The sequence below is a fragment of the Ambystoma mexicanum genome, chromosome 12 (assembly GCF_040938575.1).
Source record: "Ambystoma mexicanum isolate Mex_15411 chromosome 12, UKY_AmexF1_1, whole genome shotgun sequence".
NCBI classification, from domain to species: domain Eukaryota; kingdom Metazoa; phylum Chordata; class Amphibia; order Caudata; family Ambystomatidae; genus Ambystoma; species Ambystoma mexicanum.
Window position 1 is genome coordinate 676572647 of NC_090936.1, and position 13996 is coordinate 676586642.

The window sequence follows — 13996 nt, forward strand, 5'->3', positions numbered from 1 at the left end:
AATTTGATTAACAACCGTTATGCTTATTCTTTAACCCCATACATGGAATTTCCCATTAATGAAATGCGAGTTTGATATAAACTTTACAAATTGTTTTGAAAATCAAATGCATATACTTAAGTAAAAACGAGAACAGGAACACAGAGTTCAAAGGTTTGATGTAACTGTGACAGATCGCACTTGCCATTGCTCGCTTGCTAAACCTAAAGTACAGTGAACATTTGAATGATAATGTGATATGATACTTTTTATTTATTTACTTACTTATTCTGCAATGAATTAAATTAAACTTTTCACAAATCCATAACCATAGATTCAGTCCATTAATAAAATTTTGGTAAAAACACTTACAACACAATACTAATCTCATATTATGAAACCCCTAAATTCCTGAAACTTCATATATATGTATAGTTACACACTTAAAATCCATATATTCAAGTATCTGTACAATGAGCCTATTTTCTAACAATGAGTAAAGTATGATATTAAAAACATCAGTTCAGGTTTTCACCTAAAAGCCCATGACCCTCATTATGAGTGTGCTGGTCCGAACAAAATGCAGGTAGTTCCGGCTCTGGTATGTTTTCCAGACCGGCACACTTCAAGTCTGCCAGTGGGTGCCACAGATCTCCCAGCAGGCCTGACCTGCTGGAAGATCACATTCCTGAATCACCGGCACCGGTAATGCCGGTGCCAGTGATACAGTCAATCCCATCCAATGGAGTACTAGGGGAATACATGGGAATGGGAATTTACTGTCTCTCCGCCGCCCGTAATATCCCAGTAATACCGGGATATCGGGCGGCAGAGACAGTAAGTGCAATTTTCTGATATCTCGCTGGTACTACCAGCGTTATACCGGCAATTTCTTAATGAGGGCACATGAAAGAGAATAACAAACTTTAGTACCGCTTTAATTAGCAAAAGTTGCTGACCTAACATAATTCTATCTCAGAAGGATTCTGTAGAAAGAATGTCCAAATTATACCCAAATCGCCAAAAATATTCAATACATCTATCTTTCATACTAGGACAATACATTATTAGATGTTTAGCAGTTTCAATGAACATTCCCCTCTTACAAAGGCAACAGTTTTTACATCTTTTTAGATTTACCAAAACCGAAAACAGAATAGAATAGGAAGGGCCAGTGAAACAGAAGCTGGAAGTCAGAATATCCAGACAAAAGTAGATGAGTAGTAATGCGCCAATCTAACTATGAAAGTCAGCTGTGAAGCGCTGACGCTTATCTGTTGTGGCTTTTATGTTTCCCGATTCTTTGCTTCGGTCACACCCCGTGCCGGCATCTGCACCACATGACCTGTTCCTCGCTGCGTGCGTGAACACATGATCGTGAGCTGCGCGTGAGTGTCCTGGGGGATTGTTTTTCCCTTCAGTGCCAACCGTCTCCAAGACACCAGGGAACATGCCACTGATTGCAGTCATTCCTCATAGGAGGATTGCATTATCATTATCTTGAGATACATTTTCAGTTTTCTCCACTGGATTAGGGCTTCCAAAGAAACCATACACAAATCATACCGTATAACCTAAGTACATGTTTCCAAAATATTCTCTCATAAATAGAGAGCTATTTCCAATTCGCATTGAACCCAATTTCTTGGCCTTACAAAATGCATCGGGGAGCCTTTGACTTTTAAAAATGAATTAGAGGGATCATTGAAAATCTTCCATATTATAATACAATTCTTTCCATTTTATTGGTAAAAGGAATAAATGTCCTCTTGAGCATCTCACGGACCTGCTTTTCTCTTCTGCGATTGTAGATATGAAAACCTATTGTAGTCTGTGCACTACTTCCAAATTAGTAGCATAGATTTTCCACTTGAAATTATTATTTGTTTTTGCATAAAGTTCATAATCTTTGATTTATTTGTATTGATAATCAAGTTATTCGTCACTGCATATTGCTCAACTACTTCCAAGCTTCTTTGCAGGCCAATTGGTGCCTTAGCTAATGAAATAATGTCATTGGCATACGTCAACCAAAGCACTCTTAAATGGCCCCGTTTCGCAGGTATTAATATTCAAGGCATCCTGGATGTCAAATATGTATAAATTAAAAGGGTGGGAGCCAAAATAGAAGCCTCGTCGCAATCGTAAGAATGTTTGAATTTTCCCTGAAATGTAACCTTTATTATTCAGCCTAGCTTACAAAGAAGTATCTTTGTGGAATAGCATCTTCCTTTTTAGTTAACCACAAGAATGCCCCACATGGCGTGTTTTAGCCACAAGTACTTTCTATCCACTCGGCCAAATGCTGCAGTCAGTTCCAAACTAGCATAATAAAAAGATTATAAGTTTGAGTGTACAGCCTGCATCTGGCGTACATTATAAACAAAAACATTTAGGGATGCCATACATTTTTCGGAACCCGGTCTGGAATTTCTAAAGGTTTTTTTAAAAAAACGTTTTATTTATTAATTTGCATAACAACATACAAACCACAAAGTTCCCCCCACATCCCAACTTCCCCCCCAACCTTGACACACCACACAATACTGTCTACCACCAAGGCTACAAGTGCAGTTCGTCCAGACAATTATCATTGCCACCGTAGATCAGTCCGCGTAGACCTCCAGATATAGTCCCATTATAGACGGCTCCATACGTCATCCCATGTGTAACATCCAAATGACCATCTAGACCTCCCCTTCATCGTCACGTACCAATGTCCCACCAGCGCTAGAGGCGGGTCTCTGGAGCAAATAATTTGTATATGCATCCCACATGCCAGTATCACACCTGCACTGCCCATTCAGTGATCCCCATCCACATTCCATATCATTACAATACAAAATGTAATTTTTCCAATGTGAAACCTTCAGAGCATGTCCCGCCCCCCACAACATAGCTACCCTTCGCTTAGCCAGGATTAGAAGCAGCATCACCAATCTCCTCATACCTCTAGGACCCTACTTAGTGTAGCCCAGCAAGCCCATCACAATATCAGGGTCCATTATTTGGCCTACAATCCCCCCAATTACCTCAAACACTCCCTTCCAAAATAATTGTATGTTCGGGCAGCTACAAGCAACATGGAGGAAGTCAGCCATTTCTGAACGGCATCTATTACATCTTCCGGTGACATCCGGGAAGAGTTCCCTGAGCTTAACAGGAGTATAATAGAATTGGTGAATATACTTAAAATGAATTAGCTTATACCTAGCATTGATAGCACCCTTTCGAATACCCTCGCAGCAGTATTTCCATGTATCTTCTGAGATCTCCCTACCCAATGATTTCTCCCATTTTTCGCGCAAGCAAGATATTCCCATACTCCTAGAGCGGATAGCCATTGAGTACAATCCGTGGTTATATGCCTACCCAGTAGGCCCTGAAGTGCCTTATCTAACATAGGGGACACCAGCGGCTGGTCAGGGAAAGTATTAAACACTACTCGAAGGCTCACCCTGAGTCTAAAGTATAAAAACACATCTGGAATTTCTAAAGGTTACTTGATACTTATGAAATTGAAGGTGTGGAATTTTGTTAAATGTACAGCATTTTTTATGTTAGATGATGTACATGTTTGCACCACAATTATTTAGTATGTTCCTTAAATGGTGGCATAATATTTCTTGTATTGTTTGTCAAATGTAGAACATGAATGTATCTCATAGGTAGTACAGACTTTGTTATACATTCTTTGGATGAAAACTATTATCCTGATCAAAGTAAACTTCTCTTCAAAAACATCAAGTTCATGCATATATGTATTTGCTTTATGCAGAGCAAATCTAACTGGAAAGCAATGGAGCGCTATTCATAGAGCACGCACCCAGGGGACTATAGGTAGGGTGAAGGGAAGCAGATGTTGCTGGAATGGCTTTTTTAGAGCAGAGGAGAATTGAGCTCCAACGAGGAAGAAGAAAAGTAGGATTGAGTGGAGTGATCAGAGATTAGTGAGATTCTTTGAAGGGCAGGTTCTTGAACTGTGGGATTGAGGGAGCCAGTATGATTGTCCTTGGAAAACGGTGCCAGAAACAAGATGCATTGCAGGTCTGTTTCATTATGGCAATGTCATGGCTTCTGGTGGTGCATTGGAGATTTTGTGGAGATTTTCTCAGCCAGGTAGAGTGAGCAGTGGTTGTGAATTCATACATCACACTTTTTCAATTAAAGGTATTCCTATATCTTTATCTCTTCCTTCCACATATCAGATATCCTCTCGCCAGTAAGGAACTCAAAGCACCTCTCATAGAGACTATACAAAATCTGGAAGTCTGAACATATGCACTGCCTCTCCATCCCATATATCTGCTATGACTCCCCCTTGTGAATTCTTAATTTCTGCTAAGGTGATTGGACAAGTCTCACCATGGCTTTGTATTACAAGCAGCTGCATCAGCCATTGCTTCGCAGTGGCATGCTGATATTTTACTGGCAAATCATCAGACATTCTTGCGTGCCATCACTCAGAGGTCAACGTATGCACTTTATGCAAAGGTCAGACCTCCGTTTCTGATTGACACTCTTTTCTGTCTGTGCACTTGCAATGTATCACAACTTTTTCTTCCAGCCGAATGTGCACATTGCTCACTAAAAAGACACTCCAGAGCCCGTAAGCTTTTGGCAGAATATCGATTGTGTTGATGTCCAAGCAAATTCCACACTCTTTGCTGCATAAAAAGAAGATGGTAGTAATCACCTTATTCTGATGTCTTTGTCCCTGAAGAGGTGTTCCTTCTTAGCTGGGTATACAATGGGATAGTAAGAGGCTCTGGGAGTCCAAGGGCGAGCTATTCACATACCTCCAAAAACTCCAAGGTATCATCTCTACGGCATGCACATCCTTCCAAGTTGCTTTTAGGAGTCAGAAATGCGAGGCGAACAACTTGATAAAGGTTTTTCACAAAAAGCCATTTATTAACTTAAATAGGTGTGAAAAATGCCTCACTTTCCCTAGCCTAACGTGGATTTCCCTGCCTATGAAACTAATACGAAAATAAAACACTAATACACAAGGATATCTGTCTCTCATACCTATTCATACAACAAAAGAATTTCAGGAATTCATATGGCTGTTCAATATCAAGAAAATTATAATTAGAACCAAAGCAGAATTTCCAAATAAAAGTTCCAATGAATAAAGTTCATTCCAATAGTCAGATTCTACTTCAAAAGACAACACACAAAGGTTTCTTCTAATATCCAAGTTCTGTTTCCAACACAAAGTTCCTTCACTTTGGAGGGTTTCACTTGTATAGTGATTGTATTATAATCCAACAAACTTTATCACTCTTCCCATGAATATATCAATAGGATTTCTCTTCTCTTGAGAAATGCAACTACTACACATTTTTTCTTTATACGCAACCATGTGTTCTTCAGGATGGTTCTCCCACAGTTCACCAAACACATTAGTGGCATTGCCACTTTCCTCCCACCACAACCTTTCACCACAATGCAGTACTTCAATGTCTTCTTCCTGCTTCACTAACCTGCCAGGACTACCACTAATAATCCTGTTCCTGGTGTTCTCTCCTGCCAGGATGAATCTCCTAACACAACTACAAGTACTCTGCAGTGTGATCCACTTCAAAACATCAGTTATGTCTTTGAATAACAGTAAAATTCACAATTTCTTCCATAAGGATACAACACCCATTGGTGCTGTTTGTTCTAATGATTGAATGGCCACATGCAATGCAGGTTAGGTTCCTCTCCCCCTTGACAGACACTCTCCCTGAGGAGGGTAACTTTCCTGCCAACTCTGGGTTTCTACTGTCACATCAGGTAACTGTTGATTCAAATTTCTTTGTTCTAGAAAGCTGTTTCCCATTTTCCTTCTAATGACATTTCCTTGTTTTAGGCAATGCTGGTTGTTATTTGATTCACTTATTGCCTCTTAGCTTCAGCAATATTGGTTACAGTTTTGATCTAATACTGCATTCTCTTTATTTTGCCAATGCGGGTCACTCTGTGGGTTTAACACTGCCCCTTTCTTCCTTGGGCATTGGTAATTACAGCCTTGTTTAAACATCACTCTTCTTTGCTTGGATAGTGATAATTATAAACTCTTGTTTCTTTTTCTCTCAACATGTGTGTTAAGCACAACATTCTTTCTATCATTAATTTGGTAATTAAAAGGTCCATCTACTGCTAGCTGTTTATGCTGGAGCGCCCCAGGGTCACTTATCCAAAGCCAACTCATCGGTCTCTCACTGCGCGTCTGCGTTTCCCACTGCTGCAGGGACTTCTTCTTTTCTCGCCAGACTTGGAGCGTCTTCCCCAACAGGAGCTCACATTGCTCCTTTCGGTTCTTGGTGCTCGCCAGCCACCGGAGACAGACAAATGGGCCTCATCACGACCTGGGTCATGATGAGGCCCAATGTGTGTAGAGCTCTTCTCTCCGACAAGGCAACCTGCAACCACAGCGCTTCCCGCTGTGCGACCTTTGAGTTGGCGAAGAGTGTGGTTCCCTGCTTAGCACCCTTAAGAACCCTCTGTACTCTAATGGAAGACTTGTCAAATTAATTCACCCTGTTCTTATTTCTGTGTGACCAGGTATTCTATATCTACCATGCTTTTCTTAGATTCTCTTAAGGAGATCAGGTAGGAGCAGAAGAAGACAAGGCTTAATTGGAAAAAACTTGATAGTTTGGTCAAGTTTTCTTCCGAATATTTAGACCACGTTAAAAGAGAACACTGAGAAGCACCATTAAACTTCACTTCCATTCCCACACTCAAAAGACGTTCACAAGCATGCACAGACTCATAGAATACATTTTTGGGATGTGGGCTCTAATGATGAGGGATTTCTTCTATCCTATTGGTCTTTTAATGAGTCCATTATGATTGGGACCTCCTCTCTTAATAGGTGGGAAGGGACTATGTTAGATATGCTAATAGCAATAAGTTACATCATGTTGTGCTCTCTTCCGGTTTATAGAAGATGCAAGATTTTAAAATGTCTTTATTAACGCTTCTTTTTTGTTATTGTCTTTTTAAAATTCAACTTCAACTTTTGAAAGAGCTACAAACAATAAATCACATACTTACAATTTACCAGCATCTCTGCTGCAACTCCTCCCTCAGTATCAGCACATAGATTACCTTATTACACTTTGATATACTCTGTTGAATTCACCTCCACTAACTTCCATCAGCTTCGAGGGACAGCGAGTGATTCATATTGACTTGATCACAATCAACTGCACAGACACTCTTTCGGGACACCATATAAACAAAGGAAAATCCTACTCCTTTAACATCACAACAAGAAAACTATATGGGCCTCATTACGACCCTGGCGGAACGGGTTAAACGGCGCCGTAAAAGGCTGCGGCACCGTTCAACCCGTTCCGCCACATTACGAGGTCCCCTCGCGGGACACGTTAAGCACGCCTGGGAAAACCAGGCGTGCATACCGGGTCCCGTGAGGGGAAGAGGGAGCAAACAACGGGCCATCTCGTAATGGCCCGTTGTTTACTCCCTCTCCCATTCCCATTCAGCCCTATGGAGGCTGAATGGGAATGGGGATGAACCGTGTCCTCGAGTGAGGAATTACCGGGCCATCCGAACTCGGAATGGTCCGTTAAGTCCTCATTCCGAGGACACAGACACGGATACGGATGCGGTTTTGCCGGCATGGCTACCGGCATACCTCGTAATGAGGCCCTATGTCTTTTCAGTACCAGTGAGCACAGGCTTAAACCCATCTGTTGGAGGCCTACCATCCTTACCCCCCAGGACCCTCTCATCCGAACCATTAACTGCAGCAGAACTCCATGTGAGTGAAATTGTTTGTATTTAAAGGAACCCTATGGAAATATGAATAAATCAGTTGAAGAATAGCAGGTTGCAGCTAAGCTTGAACATTTTTTTGTTATTGCGCTTTGGTTTATCAAAACCTTTCACAATCATATATAGAAACCCCAGTAATTACATCAAAAATGTCACCAGTATACATAATTTTTTTTTAATTTATTTATTTTTATTTATTTTGGTTGGCTAAATTAAATTAACCTTTCAAAACAAATTTCTATATAACACTTTAAATTACAAATCATATCATAACACATCAAGAAGAGACAAAAAGAAACACCATGAAAATATAAAATCAACATAAAAGTAGCTTGTCAAACTTAATTCAGAGCATAAAATCACATCATAAAATCACATCATATATACAGATTCGTATTAATTGCAAAAATAAATTCATTTCATACCTTCCATACTAGCTTCAATACAGTGAATAGCATCATTCATCATGGGAATAGAGTCCCCACATAAAATCATACACCACAATTGATGAAACGAAAATAATTTAAATGATTTTAAAAAGTAAGTATTTCTTCCTAAAGTGCATCGCTTTTTTACATTCTAACAGAAGATGTTCAAGCGTTTAAATTATGGCAGGCTCTCTGCATAGCCTGCATATTCTCAAATCCCTGGAGATCTTAGCCCCCAGTACGTCTAACGCAGGATATCGGTTGAACCTAAGCCTCATATACTTTTTCTGAATATAGGGGAATGGACATTTCTTTATATAATTCTCAAGGGTGTTATATTTTTTTTATCAAAGTGAGTTTGGGATCCAATTAATTTATTGGTATAGGGGTTCTAGATCAAGACCTGAGTTCAAATGGTACTTCAATAAAAGAATGCTGAGACAGATCCAACAGATACCTTATCTGGGGGGCTTGATTAACAACAGAAAAATCGATCTGCCTCGTCAGATGGCCCTAAAAACAAAATTAAAAAAATGGATAGCCCAGGGCAGAGTGATTCAGAGGAAATACAGAAAGTTTCCAGTCTTGCCACTGAAGTTCTTCTTTCTGGCAAAGGGCACCCCCGTACTAACATACGGGGCAGAAGGTTTTCCTCTGACCACATGAGAAATATGGCCATCACTAGAAGGACTGTTATTGAAAACATTCTTAAATCTCCCCAACCTTATACCAATTTCAATCATCAGATTTGAGCTGGGTTTGATCTCTTTGTGAGCGAGATCAATATGGAAATCTCTAGCGCTCTACCGTAAATGTCTGATGCCCTGTCTGTGCAAACCACAGCATATTTTAGAGTCACCGCTAGAGACCGACAGAGAGCCTTTACTAACAGAGTGGAGAAACAACTGTGATCAACTGCTTAATCAACTTAACGTGGCCCTGGAAGAGTTTATTACCAACGCGGCTAGAGTGAAGTGGAAACTCTGCCAGGATGATTGGACTCACCCGATCGCAGAAAGGAACCGATTTAAACTCCAAACAACAATGAGAGAGATAAGGTCTGTGATTCACTCCCAGAGTGCACGATTATATTTCACGACAGATGGTACAGAAATCAGTTCATGCGTTTTAGGATGAACTTGTTTCCAACTAAGCAGATCTTTTAAATCTACGGTCAGGTCTCCTCGCTGAGGAAGAATCATTGAAGCACATAACTCATATGCAAACAAAATACCTGGACAAGATTGTTGAAGAAAGGCATTTTCAAAACTCTGAAACAATTTGGTCCTTTCTCCTACGAGGGGAGTTTTATCCGGTGGCTTTCGCTTTGGTAAAGTTCTTGAAGGAGGTCTTTGCAAGGAGGGGAAAGGAACCCGGCTCAATGGGTCCATATAGATGGCCAGGATTAATAAAGATTTTATGACGCTGATGGATCCCATATGTGGGATTTAAATTTTTTCGTTTGTTTGTTTGTTCATGATGGATTTCAATGGCTTGATAAAACGTTTGTTATAAACCAGTAAATCAATAAAAAAATAGGTATTGATTTCTTCACCTGTCATGCACCAATCCAACTCCCAAATGGCATTTTTAGCTTCTTGTGGATTTTGAATTAGAACTTCTTCACTCCACACAACCCTGTCCAATACGTGTTGGCATTCTAAACCCAATATGGAAGGCAGGTGTTTGTTCTTAATAATTTTCAGATGTTTGAATAACGATTGTCTCGGAGGAAGAACGATTGAGATAGAATGATATTATCCTCCATTCCAAACTACTGATCAAGGAGAGAAGTCTGACTTCCCTTCTGATGGTAGCCATTGGAATACAGTCAGGTAATCCCAATACCAAGCACCATTTATAGCCCTCCTTACTGTACCATTTGTTTTCCTTTATATTTAAGATCTCAGTATCGTACAACTTCGCAGGTTTTCCCTTAGCCTTGTAGTATTTAAGTATTTAAGGGCGGGCATCAGGGAGAATCGAAATGGGCACCCTTGTTTTGTTTATTGTAACTTGTAAAACCCAAATATTTATACTGCTCTGCACACTCTAAACTCTCACCACCAATTCTCCACAAAAACTTGCGCCCACCTTCATATTGGAACACACAATGATCTTGGTCTTATGTATGTTGATTTCTAAATTGTTTTCCCTCACATAGGATGCAAGGGAATCCAGGCTTCTTTGCAATCCAATTGGGGTTTTATCCATAAGGAGAAGATCAGCCGCGTATGACAGATAATGAACCGCTATAATGAACCGCTAGTTGTCCTATACGCGAGGGTAAAGCTCAAATAGGTAAATGTTAAAGAGGAATGGGGTGAGGGCATAGTCCTGTAACAAACTACATTTGGTAGTCAGAGGTTTTGAAAGGTGCCCCCATCCCCATCCAATCTAACTCTCATCTTGGTGTCTTGATGTAAAGTGATGAGGATCTGAACAAGAGCCACAGGGGTGCCCCTGGGCCTCATCTTCTTCCACAGATGTTCCCTATTCACTTTGTCGAAAGCCAAAGTGAGGTCCATGAACGCCAAAGATACCTGGCTCTTATCCTTCGCACTCTGGGATAGAATAAAGCTATGAAGATTATCCCCAAACCTTTCCTAAACACAGACTGGCCAACATCCCAAGCCCCAATCCTATCCATCCCCAATCCTATCCATCCATGCAGTCAGATCCTCTAACAGAATCATTGAGAAGATGTTACTCCCGACCTCAAGTAAGGAGACAGGATGATAATTCTTTGGACTAGACCTATCTCCCTTCTTGAAAATCAGGATCAGATAAGACATCTTCATTGACTCAGGGGTGGTTCTACTCTTAAAAATATTTGTATAGAGTATAGACAGAATCTCTGCCCACAATACGATGTTACCTTTCAGGGCAAAGTTGGATACACCATCGGGGCCAGGCGCACTAGACGTATTGACCCTCCTTAACCAGTAGTCTACCTCTGTGCTCCTCCCATTTAGGACCCAAGATGTGTCTATGAAATGGAGAGAGTTCACCGGATCTTGATCCTCGTCAGTTGCAGAGTAGAGCTCGGAAAGGACATCTATCCATACATATTCTTCAATGGGATTTATTTGTTTATCCATCTGAGTGTATCTGTCACCATTCATAAGGGACCAGAAATCCTTAGTGTTGTTTTTAATGTTATCCCTAATTACTCCCATCATTGCTTGTCTTTATAATCTCCAGCATTTGATTCCTCAAAACCCTTTTTTTTACAAACCCTTTTATCAAAAGAGTGCAAATGTGTTATGCAGCTCCTATTCGCATTCTACATGCTATTGCTAATTTTCTCAGAAACAAATTCTGAAAAAAGAGGCGCCGAGAAAAGAGATGAGCAATTCCTCTCTCCCCATATTCTCATTTAAATTCAACATGGAATCATTTAACTGCCGTCTACTAGGAGCAGTCCATCTAATCCGATTACCTGCATTATTAACCAGGACCCCTTGTTCTGATATCTTGTCCCTGATTCTTATTTTTAATTCAGAGGAGCCCCTAATAATCAGATGGTCACTATTTTCAGATTGGTTTATTTAAAAGGCTAAACAATCCTGCATGATGGATCGGGAGACAAATATATATTTGTAATCAATCATTGAGGTCAAAGGCCCTCTTTTCCAGGTATAACTATTGGAATCCCTTTCTAAGGCAATCAAATGAAGACACTTCAAGTCCCAGGCTGCCATCAGAGCCATCCACCTGCAACAATTTTCCATCCTAGTTTTGTAACCTACTCTTGGTTTATCACAATGAGTCTCCAAGAAAGAATGTCAATCACAGTTTATATCACCAGCAATCACCACCTCTCCACTTTTGCTGGTGCCAAACCATTCTTTAAGCACTACATGGTCAAAAAGGTGAATTTGAGGGGATTGGGTCCTCCGACGTATTCCATATCTATGACAGGTAATCACCACAGCTGTGCTGCTTCGGAAAATATTTGGCGTCTGTGTCCTGCGTCGATGACGTTAATACGATCTCATCAAGGGCCTCCGTCGAGCCGACGTCACTGGATGTTATAAGTAGGACACACAACGCCTGTAGCCGCAGTTCAGTTTTTTCCGCGAACGTGTTCGCTTCGGAGATATGATCGTTTGTGTAGATTTCCATGATGCCTTTGTCTTCTTCTACACCGCGGCCGGGTTTCAAGAAGTGTCGGGATGGCGGTTCGAAGATGTCGCTGATGGACCCGCACAACGCCTGCTGGTGCCTCGGTGAGGATCACGCCACGGACGATTGTGACGATTGCCAGTCATTAACTTCGAAGGCCTTGCGGGAGCGTAAGAAGAAGCTTTCTGTCGGTAAGGTGGCCAAGCCCCGGAATTTGAAATCCACTGGGCTTTCAACTGACGATTCGAGGGTTGACTCTCCACATTGTCGGCATAAGTCCAGGGGGTCTCGGTCCCGGAGTGGGTCCCGCCATTCCTCTGCCTCTTCGAGGCATTCCAGGAAGCGAAGTCACCGGTCACCTTCCCTGTCCTTGTCCGAGGACTGCGCACATCGGCGGGTTGCTTGTCCCAATAAGCATTCCACTCCTGCGGAATGGGATTAATTTCATAAGGAGATGATGGCGATTTATCAGTTACAGGGCTCCGTTCCGTCTGCGCCATCGAAAGACGCCAGCAGGGAACGTGCTAGAGACACTGTTCGCACGCCTTTGGGCTCGAGCAGTCATCGCGATCACCGGGCATCTTTTGAGGTCCCGGTCGGACAATGTGGATCGCTCTGGCCATGGCCGCTCCAGGTCCCGGGTCGCAACGCCCTCGAGACCGTCAGAGCCTGTTAGGTCTTCGAAGAAGACATCGACGCCTTCGGCGCTGAGGCCGTCGAAGGACTCTCTCGAGGCTCTGCCTCCGAGCCAGCCGTCAACGCCATCGGCGCCCATTCTGTCGAAGGACACGCTCGGGGCTCCGCCCTCGAGGCCTGTGTCGATGCCTTCGGCGCCATGCTCGACGTCGACGCTGATTCTATCAAAGCTCTCAACGCCTTTTGAGGAGGCTTTGTCGGAGGTGCCCCAGAGACCCGTGGAAACTCAGAGAAAGGCCCTGCAGAAGTCAGTAAGGGCTGCATTTGAGCCTTTTTCTCTGCCCTCATTCAGGGATTTGTTCCAGCCTCTAGATTACATCTCTGAGGTGGATGAAGGGTCTGATGAAGGTATTGTTCCTGATGAGGTTCCTGACAAACTCATGTCTGGTCATAGCCACCAGGAAGACCTGCGTCAGTCTTTGCACGACGCCAGTGATCTGGAAACCTCTCTGCAGGTTGAGTTTGGTAGGCCTGAGCATGGCACGCACGCCGAGTCCTCGTACTGGCGCCTTGTGACGGAATACTTGGGGTGGTCTGCCCCACCAGTGGATTTTCTGCAGGATGATCTGACGGATATCTTGACCAAGGTCCACCAACTGACCCGGTACTGCCATTCCATATGGCCTTGCAAAGAAGGGTGGCAGCGGCTTGGACTGCTCCAGAGAGTCTCCCGGCAGTGAGCAAGTCTTTGCCGAAGAAATACCATCCAGCCAGTAGCGACCCCAGCTACTTGACTACGCACCCCACTCCGGAGAGTTTGATGGTGCAGACGGCTACGGCCCCGGCAAAACAGGCGTCGTACCCTACCATCCCTCCTGATAGGGACGACAAACGTTTTGATGGCTGGGCGAAGAAAGTGTTTTCTTGAGGGTGTATGGCTTTATAGGCCCCCAATTCTGTGTGTGCCTTAGCACGTTTCACTCATACTCTGTGTAATTGTGTCTCTTTGGCGGCTGAACGTATTCCCGAAG

General features: G+C 42.4%; 1 protein-coding gene across 1 annotated transcript in view; it reads left to right on the forward strand.

Moving 5' to 3' along the window:
* The window catches only part of ABCD2 (ATP binding cassette subfamily D member 2), a 427364-nt gene that overhangs the window by 112453 nt on the left and 300915 nt on the right, over positions 1 to 13996 (forward strand). The gene's annotated exons all lie outside the window — the stretch shown is intronic.